Source organism: Arachis stenosperma, chromosome 7 (assembly GCF_014773155.1).
Source record: "Arachis stenosperma cultivar V10309 chromosome 7, arast.V10309.gnm1.PFL2, whole genome shotgun sequence".
NCBI classification, from domain to species: domain Eukaryota; kingdom Viridiplantae; phylum Streptophyta; class Magnoliopsida; order Fabales; family Fabaceae; genus Arachis; species Arachis stenosperma.
The window spans coordinates 77,469,642-77,483,495 of record NC_080383.1 but is presented as its reverse complement, the minus strand read 5'-3'; positions in this window follow the sequence as shown (position 1 = coordinate 77,483,495).

Genomic DNA, 13,854 nt, shown 5'->3' with positions numbered 1-13,854 from the left:
GATGAACCGGACCTTAGCCCGATTCGGTTTACTCGTTGAAACCATAATAGTAACAATAACCTGATTAACATACTCGATACACAATAAGAAACCATAATAGTAACAATAACCTGTTTAACATACTCGATACACACATTGAAACCATAATAGTAACAATAACCTGATTAACAATACCCTAATTAACAAAATGAACATCAAACATTATTTTTTCATTGCCGACTTCACATCCTTGAATAACTTTTTGCACTTTTTTGCAACCCTGTTAAAAGCGGATGTGGTATACCGAGTAGCGCTCCTGCGTGGAGGATCAACTCTAAGGTTGTAACCTTTTCCCTTTTCACTTGTAGCCATACCTATCAGATCAACAATCAAGACATGTAACAAATAAAGACAAAATGACTATAAATATACACGACAATGCTATATGTAATCAATATACCACTAACAGCTAACCTATACTAGGTTCGGGATCATCATCGTAATCTTCATCCTCATCCTTATCGTCATCGTCATCCTCATCCTCATCACTATCTAGATGATCTACTAGGTAGTCATCAACCTCATTATCAACTGACTTATTGGTCTCATGAATTAGAGTCATTGAAATACGCCTATTTATGCTAGTTTGTAGGGTCCCTCTCGTGGCATCAGCACTCCTAGATGAGTCAACAGACATTCTAGCTCCAGAATTTTTAGAGGTAATGTGAACCCGAGGTATCGAATCTAATGACATCCTAGCTGGAGTAATACCACTCGGATGCGCCAACTGGTCCGTGGGTATGTCATGAACATTTCCTGAATGTGAGTACCCTGGCCCTGGAGCCATGAAACCAAGCAGCTGGCTAAATGAAGCTTACTCCCCTACATCAGCTTGTATACCACTCCAATACTGTTGATGTAATGGGACTGACTGTGTAAAATAATTTGATGGATGTGTTTGCAGAACTACGGTGTAACACACTGAACCTCCTGTTGGACCGGTGGCGGTGGCGGTGGCGGCTGCGGGGGTGGTGCATGTGGTTCTTGTTGGTGATCCTCCTAATTATGCACCGGATGACCCTCTGGATCCTCTTGAAATACGAGGTCCGATATCTGCAAATGGGCACCGAATGTTCCACGGTACCAATGCCTGTAAATCTCCATAGGATAATGTAAAGGCACCAAGTCATCAGCTAGAATATGACTATACCGATTGGTCCATTGCATAACCCAAAAAGAGTGGATGTCGAACCAATCTTGATTCTTAGGTCCAATTAGTACTTTCCCGTGTGATGCACCTAGATCCCGCTCTTGATTAGGAACGCCCTGCATCAAACCAAATTGCCTCCTGAATCTATCAGATGCATGCCACTCGACACATTCGAAAGATATAAGTGGTATTGTGGCACTCCAAACAACTGAATGCTGACAGATGTCTACAGGAATCACGTCCGACTCAACGAGGTCAATGACATAAGCCTGCCACACAAACTGGACACATCGAGACTATCAGATGACTACACAACAATTAATTCATGTATCAAACTACAACAAGTACTAGTAGTTTACAACATACATGTCCTTCTTGCAAATCATCTAGCAACCTCCTGTAGTGTGCAAGCGTATGATATCGGTAAGCATAATTCTCACGTTCCCAGTTGCGCCACCTGCCATCAGAAATCTCTTTTTTAACTAATTGTGTAAAAAATAGAATACAATTTCTAGTAGAGAAATCAACGCATACATTAATTCATTTTTACCTGTTTGCGATCGAAAACACTCGGGGATTGCCAGGAATCAGGGCAAGAAATGGGAGATGGATCCAAGCCCAAGTAAGCAAAAGTGTAAGCGAACCATCTATCTCCTTGCAGTCGACACGAGTTGCCCTACACAATGATCTGTTCAAGTGCGTGAGGCGTGCTGAACCCCAACTATACTGTATGATCCCCGCAAAGTTACGGAGCAAAGGCAGAAATTTCTAATGCACCGCTGCACCAGACTTATCACCAAACAAAATTATCCCAAATAGCAACATTATGTGACACTTGACATACCTCTGAATCTGAATTTCATCAGTCAACACTGTGCGATCCTGCAACCCCTAATCCACCTCAGTTTTATAAAGCTTCCTCTACAGTCCGTCTTCCTCGGTGCAACACCAAAGTGGTGCAAGCACTCGGCCTCCAAGGCCTCAAAACTACTCATAGTTGGTCCTGTAACCGGAATTCTGTTTGTCGGTAGATCGAGAATCATCGCCACATCCTCCAACGACACGACACACTCACCAACCGAAAAATAAAACGTGTGAGTTTCTGGCCGCCATCTCTTGATGAGAGCATTAATCATTGTTGACTTGCATTGAACGACTCCAATCTGAGAAATATGATAAAAACCAGTCTCCCATAAATGCGCCTTAACAATTGAGTTGTACGGGTCCGACGATAAAAAGTAATCACATATCAACATCCGTAAACCCTGCAATATCACATTTTTATTGTAACTACCAGTACACAATTATATTAACAATAATCTGAATATCCTCCATTATATATATATATATATATATATATATATATATATATTTACATACATACAAAGCATATACACCATTATTATTATTATTATTATTATTATTATTATTATTATTATTATTATTATTATTAATTTAAAAAAACCGACGTTATTATTATTAATAATATTCATAAAACAACATATTTCTACATTCGGTCTTCTAATAGAATTATCAAAATTAATGTTAATTATTATCAACAATCTAAAATAATTTATTATTTTTATTTTTGAACTAAAATATTAGAAATTCGTACTTCTAATCTAATATATTCATGTCTCTACTACAATACAATTAACTAAAACAAAAATATATGAATTCAAATTTCCTTCCAACAAATAATAATAATAATAATAATAATAATAACAACAATAATAATAACAATAATATCCACAGATTAACAACAACAATAACAACAACAATAATAATAATAATTTGATTTCATTCATGCAAACTAGCAAAAACATAATAACAAATAGTCATACATTTCATTTCAAAACAAAGTATATTATTAACAAAAAAGTTCAGAATTTTTAAATTAATTAGTTCTACTCTATTCTATTCCTAAATCCCTTAAATTTAACTAATTAGCTCTACTCTATTATTTTTATTCTATTACTAAAATCTGATACACTATTATATTTATTAATCAAAATTTGAAATAATAAAAACTTACATAATTTGGATGTCCAAGATAATTAACAATGTGAAATTCTTGCTGATTCACATCCTTAATTTTCGGTCTTCTTGGCATTGTATTCAAATTATTTAGAGCTGCTATGTGGTCCTTGCAGCCTTCAATAATGGAGATTGTGTGAGTTTGGAGAACAAATAGAGAGAGTTTTGGGTGTGAGGCTGAAAGGGACGCTACTGGAGGGTGGGGGTAGATCCATGCTAATATGGGAAGTGTTGGATTCATCCGGAGGCCAGGGGGCCTGCATGCATGCCACGTGGAATGGGGTAACAAATCGGATCGAGGGTTTTGTGTACCCCCCGATTTCAGTACTCGGTCCATCCAATTTAAGTATTCTCGTCGGACGGTTCAATTTCTCTTGCACACCCATCATACGCCGGTAAATCACCCTACACCACCATAACTCAGCTATACACCATTCCTTTCATCATATCAAAAATAAAAAAGCCCACGTACTACATATCAACCTTATTGCTTATAATGACCATGGTCTATGCCCAAGCTATCAAGCCCATATTGGTATGGGAGGGAGGCCATTTTAATTGGGAGCCACTCTTATTTTTTTTTTTCTTTTTTTTAACAAAGAATATTTTTTTAGTGGTGCTGCCTATCTTCTATGGGTGATAACAGGGTGGATTTTTGTCCTATCCAATCCTGTCTCATCTTATAATAACTCACATAAAATTTGTTTTACTCTTATTTACAGATAATAAAAAGTTAATTTTAATCCATTTTCGTGAGTACTCACCTCAATAATTATTAAAATTTAACAAATTAAATTAAATTTTAAAATTTATATAACCATCATCACATACATAACATAAATTAAGATACTAATTTAAATATGATATAATATTATTAATTATTTTACTAAATATTTTACATATATTATACAATATTATATATATACTAGGACGGGTAGGGGTGGGTATTATCTAAACCCGTCCTGTCTCTGTCCCGCAGAAAACTCGCTCCAGTTACCCGTTCCGAACGGGTAGAATAGGATGGATACCCACGGGTTCAGGTAGTGTTGTCACCCTTTACTCTCCTCCAACATATGAAGCTTTGCCCGTGCTTGTGAGGTATTATTTTTTAGAAAAAATGTCACTCCCCTCATCTGAGAGATGCTAAAATAACACTTCCATCCCCTTTATTTGTAAAATGTACATTTTCTTCCTTTATAACTTTTAAAAAAATCTCTTTTTTAATCCATTTTAAATTTTGTGTTAACTAATGTTAACTTTATCTATTTTTCAAAAAATTTTTTTTTTACAAAATATCCTTTAGCAAAAATTTTATTTTTTTGTCATTAAATTTTGTTTACTAAAATACCTTTTAATAAATTATTTTTTATTGATTAATATATTTTTACTAAAATATTTTTAAAAAAATTGATAATTAAATTATTTTTTCTAAAATATCCTTCAATAATTTTTTAATTATTCAAATTGTGATTTTACCAAAATTTTTGTTAACAATTATTTTTATATTTTACTATTAATTTTTTGAAATCAATATATATTATTTTAATATTAAATAAAAGAAATCTTACTGCTGTTAATATGTATAACAATTAATATTGATAAATAATTTGTTTCATAAAACTATTGAAAATTATTAACAACTTTATCAAAATTAGTCAATATAGATAATCCCAAATTTAAAAAAATTAACATCTCATTCCTTCACATCCCTACAAAGTAAGTTCCTTAATCTAAATAAAGAACATTGTGCATAATAGAATATGTTTTCTAGTTGGTGTGTTGTCCCTTGTGCAAGCTGCAATCTCCAATACTCAACTCTTGAAACTTCTAAATACGTCATTGAGTTTTCAATTTGAAGAATGATTTTAGGAAGTTTATCTTTCCTAATATCCTGCAACATCAAATAAATAGTGCATTTTAGTTATTTACTTTTACAAAAGCTATTAATAAACAAATATTTATTGTAAAGTTAGATAAATTTAACCCTTTTTATTTGTTTGGTTTGTAGTTATGACTTTACTTTAGCCTATGCTAAAGTATATTGTTGAGTTTGTTTTTTCATTGAAGTTTGTGATGCACTTACTGAAATTTCCTGTAATTTGAAAAGATGAAAAAAATACATATATATATAGTGTGTGTCAAATTGTATTTATTCAAGAATAGAATAATAGAATACCTGTCTTGCTTTCTTGGCTCTTACTGGAGCCCTTTGATAGTTTTTTCTATTGTGTCCTAAATCTTTACAATTAGAGTATCTAACTGTTGAAATTCTCCTTGCATTTGATGGTGCATCTTCATCTTTTTTCCTTATCCTACTTTTTCTTGGCCTCCCTAGAAGTCTACGCAATGGTGGTGAAAGCACATTGTATCATCCAAAGTATCTAGATTCGATAAAGGATTGTGTAGTCAAGAATAAGCTATGATGTACTTATCTTTGTTGTAATATGCATCACAATAGTTCTCCACTTTTTCCATATGTAAATAACGGTTGCCGCACCATGTTTGCATGGCAACCCACTTAATTTCCATGCTTTGCATTCACATGTATGCATCCTCAGTAGTTTTAGTTTTATTTATTTCAGTTGTAATCCTTGGTCCAACATTATATGACCAAGACGCAGTAGAAGAAAACTGTGTGTAAAATCTCATCATGATTTTGACTCTTAGTCTATCCATTAATTTCAACACAGTCATACTTCTCAAGTTGTCTATCCAAGTATTAAATGACTCATACATTATTAGTAATATACAGACTTTTATGATTAGTGTAAGATGCATGTGTAGATCAAATGTGTAATGGGATATCTATCAAATATTGGTAGACATCATTATCAAATATTTTCATCTTTTCTATTGCTTTTTTAAAAATAAATTCATTTGGAGCTTTGACAGCCATCCAAAAAAGATCTTGTAAGATCAATAATGGATATTTTGCTTTGAAATTATTCAACAAAAACTTACTACAATGTTTATGCCATGAATTTGGAAAGTACTCAGAAATTGCATGTGTCAATCCCTGACATTAAATACAAACAAGTTAAAATAAATTATTAATAATGAATAATATTATGTCAGAATAATACAAATTAAAATATATTACCTTTTGTTTGTCGCTCATTATTGTGTAATGATCATCTCCTAGTGCATCATATAAGCAGTTTAAGAAAAAGCTCCATAAGACTCTACACTTTGCCTCCACTATAACAAATGCTATGGGAAATAATCCATTATTTACATAAAGAGAAACTGCACATAGCAAACCCCTCCATATGGACCTTTCAAATGACAACCATCTAAACCAAAAAATGGTCTACAACCATTTAAAAATCTTGATATACAAGAATCTAGACACAAAAATCATCTTGAAAAAGATGATTTTTCTCTTCCAATGTCATTTGATCATAGTACTCCAATTTTACTATGCTCCTCCTATTTTTTTTTTCTAATAACAAATTAGCAAACTTAACTATTTTCTTATAACTTAAAGCATGATAATCTTCAACTTCTTCCCTTTTTTTTTCTGGCCCTATATAATTGTGTAGGGATGGGCTTCAATTACAAACTTGGTAATCAATTCATTAGACATGAGATCATAGTTCATATTTGGATCAGCATTTAAAAATTGTTTTAACTTTTTTACTATCCAAATAGAATTAGCATTTCTCTTTTCAAATTTTCTAATACAAGTATGCCTTGGCTCATAACTCTTGATCATAAAAACAACACCATCTGGAGAAGGAGAAGCATGGATCCTCCAAGGACAACCTTCAGAAGCACAAATGGAAGTCACCCTTGCTTTCTCATTTTTCACTCTTATTATATCAAAATTCTCTTGAATTATCTAATCTCTCAATAAGACACCAAAAAAATCTAATCTCTCAATACACCCTTGAATTCATGTACGTCAACAAATATCATAAACTTTTCTAGACTAATCTTTTCATTATCTCACCTTCATCCATGTTAACTTCTATTTTACTTTCTTCCTCCGAAGTGTAGTCATCCTCATTCCACTCCTCATCATCCAAATAACCCTCTACACATTGATCCTTATTATTAACATCATATTCTTCATCACTATCGGTAAATAATTATTCAATAGGAGGTTCACTTCCATCGTACTCATTGACACTAGATATAGCTTTAATACTGGTAGACATTTTCCTAAAATAGAAAAAAATTGGTGTAATTAATAATGAATAACTATAACAAAAGCAAAGAAATGGCAAAAAAAAAAGAAGCTATGCAAAAACAAGAAATTCAAAATGAAGGATTTAGGGATATATCCAGGATTGTCAATGATATGAATTTTTTTGTAAATTAATTGAGTTTGAGAAAAGAATGTCGAACCTTATTACTTGAATAGTAACGGCGATGATTACACAAAGCTATGCAGTAATGAAAACACCTAGGTAGCAATGACAGAGACAAACAAAGAAAATTAGAGAGATTGAAAGAGAAATAGCGTAGAAACGATAATATAGATGAACAGATAGTAGAGTGACTGTGAGGGAATTGGAATCCTAATTCAAAAATTGAGTTTAGTTAGTAAATAAATATGAAGGGATAGTATGGTAAAGTAGAATATTAATTTTATTGAATAAAATATTTATTTTTTTAAATAGAATATTCTATTAACATTTTAACCAAATGAATTAAATTGTACATTTTACAAATAGAAGAAAGGAAAGTGTCATTTTAACTTCTTTTAAGGGAGGGGAATGGAATTTTTCCTACTTTTTAACAAAATAGAATTATAATTAAACTCAGCAAACGCTGGTTGAATCTTAGGTGCTTGCAATTTTTTTCTGGATGTTTTAACAACATCAGATCCAACTCTCTACTAATTGAGGAGTGTAATTTATATATAATTTTTCTCTAAAAAATTGTGTGTATGTCCTTATTAAAAAAAATTACAGAATACTGTATCATTCATTAAGAATACACAAATTATTCTAATCGTATAGAAAATAAAATATGTAAAAAAAATTCACGCTAAAATATTTTTTTTATATTTCATTACATAAATAAAAATAGAAAAAACTCATTTTGATATCAATTCTAAACCATTTTTATTGAGATTAAGTACCTCTAATGTTTTGAATATGACATACCGCCTCAACACTACAATATTTTTTAGCAATTGCAACATATGTTCAAGATAACATTTAAAAAAGGTTGTCTAATATATATATATAAGAAACCTTTTATACTAGTGGCAATAAAATAGACTTATAACAACAAATTTTCAAACAACATATTGTAGGTGATGTCTTTGATAAATTAAAAGACACTTATCAAGTGTTGCTATATTAAATATACAAAAATACCTATTATAAAAATAATATATTACTTTTTTAAAAGTTGCCTTTAAATTTATTTTAAACTTCACATTTCCAGTGTTGCCTAAAATTTTTTAATATTTTTTAAAAAACAAACATAAACTATATTGTGCAGAGAAAGAGAAAAAGAGGGAGAAGAAAACCCCAATCCATTCAAAATGTTTCGTTCCTAAAACCACAACCCTAACAAAATTCCTAAAATATTTCAATTAATAAAATCACAAAATCCTCAATCCATTCCAAATATTTCGTTCCTCTGTTATTCTTCAATCCATTTGATGATGACGTGCGTTTCTTTATTGAGCTTCGATTTCAATCTCTGCTCGCTAATGAGCTTCGATTTTCTCTTCTGGTGAATGTGCTTTGATCTTCTCTACTCGTCAATGTGCTTCGATCCTCTGCTCCTCTCCTCGTTGAGCTTCGATTCTCTACTCGTTGAGATTCGATCATGTGCTCGTTGAGCTTCGATCATCTGTTTCTCTTTTCGTCGAGCTTCGATCCTCTCTGCTCGCGTTCATCACCGCCAATCACCGTTCAATTATCACTGCTCGTGTTTTTTGTGGGATTCTTATTTTTGGCATTCTTCTGCAGGTATTGATAATTCTACCGTTCTTTTTCTGCTCTATTTTAGCATCTGTTTACATATCCTTTCCATTGACAAGTTTAGGTCATGCAAATAGCATTCCTGTTGTTACTTTGAATTTGAATTGTTTGAGAGCTATTTCACTTTATATTTGTTCCTTATGCCTTATGTTTGTTATATTTATCACTAAACTTGTTATTCAGCTTTGCACTATTTCTGTTTGTTATATTGTCTCAGTCATTGGTTACTCTTTCTTCTATCTTCTATTTTTCTCCAAGTACAAATAAGTAGTTTTGTTGTGATTAAATTCCTTTAGAGTGTGTTGCAAGCTGCATTTTAGAGGGTAAACTGCATCATTTGGGTGCTGATGTGAAAGAATTATTGTCGGTTTAGAATTAATCAAAATAAGAATCACTTCGTTAATAGAATAGTCCAAATCGACAATAAACTCTCATAATCAAAGTTTAAATTCAAAGATATCACAATCCAATACAAAATAACCGATAGTTTTAAATTCCCGGGTCGTCTTCCCTAGGAGTTGCGAATAAAATGCTCAATTATTGGCTATAGGAAAATGGGGGTTGATAGCAAGAGACAAGTAATGTAAATATAAATAGCAAGAAAGTAAATAAACATGCAAGGATTTAAATGAAAGCAATTAAATTCAAAGGCAATCAATCAAAGAGAAGGGAGATTTAAATGCTAAGAAACCTCTTGGCAAGGATTGGGAGTTAAGGTTACCTATCCTAGTCATTGACCACAAATATATGATGATTATGAGGAGTTAATCCTACTTAGTCACCCCTAACATCGATGATAAGTCAAATAGGCATAATTGATCTCAATCCATAAGTCCTAATCAACTATATTAATGAAAGACTTAAAGTCAATGAAAACCAAATCAACTAACTACTCTAATATATCAATCAAGGATGGACATCAATGACTCAAAGGTCACCAAAGTCCTCAATTCCAAGCCAAGAATGAGAAAAAACTAGGTAAAAACTAAGCCAAGCATTTTATCAAATACTTGGTGTGTATGAAAATAAAATAATATTAAATTACATTAAAAATAAAATCTAACTACCAAAAGTAAGAAAATAATAACAATAACTCAAACAAGCATTAAATGAACATAAAATATAAATTACATTAATAGAAATTAAAATTAACAAAGAGTGCAAATACATAAAAGTGGAAAAATTGAGAAAATAAACTAAGGAAATTAAGACAATAGAACAAAGAAAGGTAAAAGAAACTAGATGAAAACAAGAATTATAAAGAGAAATTATAAAGACATTAAACTAATAACCCTAATTTCTAGAGAGAAGGGAGAGCTTCTCTCTCTAGAATGACCTACAACATTATACTAAACTAAACTTAATTGCTCCCCCTTCATTCCTCTTCACTTTGGCTTAAAATAGCTTCAGAAATGAGTTGGACTGGGTTTTGGAGGCCCAGAATTTGCCCCCCAGTAATTTACAATTAATGAGCTCATGTGACGAGGGTCACGCATACGCGTGGCCATAAGCTCACAGCTGAGCATACGCACGCATAACTGTGCGTATGCACGACTACTGAATCTTCCAAACTCCATTTCTTAATGGTTTCTTCTCTTTTGCAAGCTCTTTTTCTCACTTCTTCAATCCATACTTGCCTTGAAAACCTGAAATCACTTAACAAATACATCAAGGTGCTGAATGGGATTAAAGTGAATAAAATTTAGCAATTAAAAGGCCTAAAAAGCATGTTTTCACTTTCAAGCACAATTTAGGAAGAAACCATGAAACTATGCTATTTTAATAGATAAGTGCAAGAAAAGTTGATGAAATCCACCCAAATAGAGCAAATAAATATCATGAAATGTGAATTCATCAGGTGATGTGTTATATCACTTTAAAACTGACAGTGAGGGTAGTGATGGCGTAGCAAACTCCGGTGATGGAGTTGAAATTGAAGGTGATGGCACTGTTAGAGAGTACTGTGGGGAGCCTATGGGTGCAGTTCCGATGTCGGTGGGAGGTTGTGAAACAGGGGAAGTATTGTATGGTGGTTGTGATGATGTTGGTATTGAAGCAGAAACACTATAGGGAGGGTGAGAAAGTGGTAATGGTGTTTTTGGAGGGTTTGGGTGATGGTTGTTGTAGGTAGCAGGCGATGGAGCTTGAGAAATTAGTGATGGTTGTTATAAGTAGGGGAAGGAGCCTGTGATGGAGTTGGAGTATGATAAGGTGGTTTAGAAATTGGTGTTGGTACATATGGAGAAGGTGATGATCTTTGTGTTCCTGGTAGAACAATTGGAGTGTATGGAGGGTTAGGATGATGATTGTTATGGTCGAGGGAAGGAGCAATTTTTGGTGGAACTATTGGAGTGTATGGAGGGTTATGGCTAGGGGAAGGAGCAGCTTGCGGTAGAGTTGGAGTAACATATGATGGAATAATTGGAGTATGGCCAGGGGAAGGAGCTTGTGGTGGTGTGGGAGTAACATACGGTGGTGACAGAGTTTTTGGTGAGACTATTGGAGTATATGGAGGGTTATGGCCAGGGGAGGGAGCTTGTGGAGGAGGGTAGGGATGATGATTAACTTAAATAACATTTACTACTTTTCTGCCAGTATTGAATTGCCTATGTGCTTCACAAAATAATTTCTTTAGAATCTCTATTTAACTGTGTAACATGTCTTATTCAAATTTATAGGCTGCTTTTCTGTCCGCTTTGGTTGGATCAGAGGTTGCATATTCTGCTGCACAAGCTGCAGTGACAACTCTCTCGGAGGCTTACAAAACAACTAAAAATCATCGATCATTCCCAAAAAATACATCATTACAAGGTGAGAATGGTGAATATCTTTGGTTTAAGATTACGAGCTTCTGAATCAATTAAGGTAATGGTCATAATGGAGGTTATCTTGAAATGGATGGATCCATCTTTATGATGTACTTATTGGACTAGTTTCTGAAACATGTTTTTCTAAATTATGTGAATCTATACATTGAGCTGCAATTTTTTCTGTTTGTTTTTCTTCCTCCCCTCTTTTTCTATACATTGTTCATGTGATTCTTAACAGAAAGTGAAGAATTTAACTTATTAACTCATTTTTTCAGTATAATGCTGGCTTTATTTCCGATGCAGAAGCTGGTATTAAATCTAATGGTGGTACATCTTCAGATTCATCACAAGCATCTCGATTTCATGCAAATATACTACTTGAAAAAGAAGAGTTAGATGTGGAAAAGCCAATTTCTGAGATCATTGGTCTCATTCTTATATTTTATAAGAATGAAGAGACCCCATTTAAAATTATTACAGTTCAATGTGGATTATAAATTATATTCAAACTAAGGAGAATTCTATATGTATTCGAATTCCTCAAATTTATCTTTCAAATATTATAAATAAAGAGCTTAATCGACACTTAAAGTATGTTGTATATCTTTACTCTTTATTATACTAATTGATATATGTTTATGTTATTCTTTGCACTTTTTTATATATTTTATATTAAGCAACCATGCATATATAGCAAGTTTCAGATTCCATTTTGATAAATGAAAATCGTTTTTAGCTGATGTTTTAGACCATAATCATTTTTAGTTTAATAGTAATTTCACTATGAACAATTGGATTTTTCCAAGACTCATCCCAGAACTGGATGAGTTTACCAAAAATAGCCAAGAGCTTAGGGACGGCGTCAATAGATTCTTGGACTATGCTTACTCCATTGGAAATCTCAAGGAGAGGAAATTCTATGTCCTTGTGAAAAATGTTACAACTTCCTTTGGGGTCAGAGAGTCTATTTATAGCGATTTAATATGCTTTGGATTTGTCAAGGGCTATACACGATGGGTTAATCATGGAAAAAGTGTAATTGGTATAGATGTCGATACTAGTGATACCGATTAGATTTATTCATGCGATGACATTGAAGGCTTGCTAGACGAAGGGTTTAGGAATGTGGCAGATGTTGAGGGAGAAAAAGAAGGTATGAATGAAAATGCAAAGAAGTTCTATAATTTGGTTGACGAGGCTAGCAAGGAACTATATCTTTGTTGCAAGGGATTTTCTACGTTATCTTTCACCATATGGCTATACTTGTTGAAGTGTCTACATGGATGGAGTAATGCCTCGTTCACTTCCCTCCTGGAGTTGTTGAAAGAGGCTATTTCTAACTTGAATCTCCCTTCTTCTTTCAACAAAGCCAAGACTATAGTGAGAGATTTAGGTCTTGATTATAAAAAGATTGATGCATGCCCAAATGACTGCATGCTATATTGAAAAGAGCACGAGAATGAAACATGTTGCCATGCAAGTGGAACTTCTCGTTGGATTGAGCCTGCGGTAGTTGAAGGTGACATATCTTCAAAGAAAGCTCACAACATTCCTTTAAAGACATTACGGCACTTTTCCCTAATGACCAGGCTTCAAAGGCTATTCATGTGCTCAAAGACCGTTAAGAATATGAGTTGGCATAAGGAAGAGCGTAAAAAGCATGGAAAGCTAAAGCATCTTGCCGATGGTCAATCATGGAAAGATTTTGATAATCGACATTCAGAATTCGCTAAGGAACCTCGTAACCTGATATTTTGTTTGGCGAGCGATGGATTCAATCCGTTTCGAACCATGAGTATATATCATAGCACATGGCCGGTTATTTTAATGACTTATAACTTGCCACTATGGATGTGCATGAAACAAGAATACT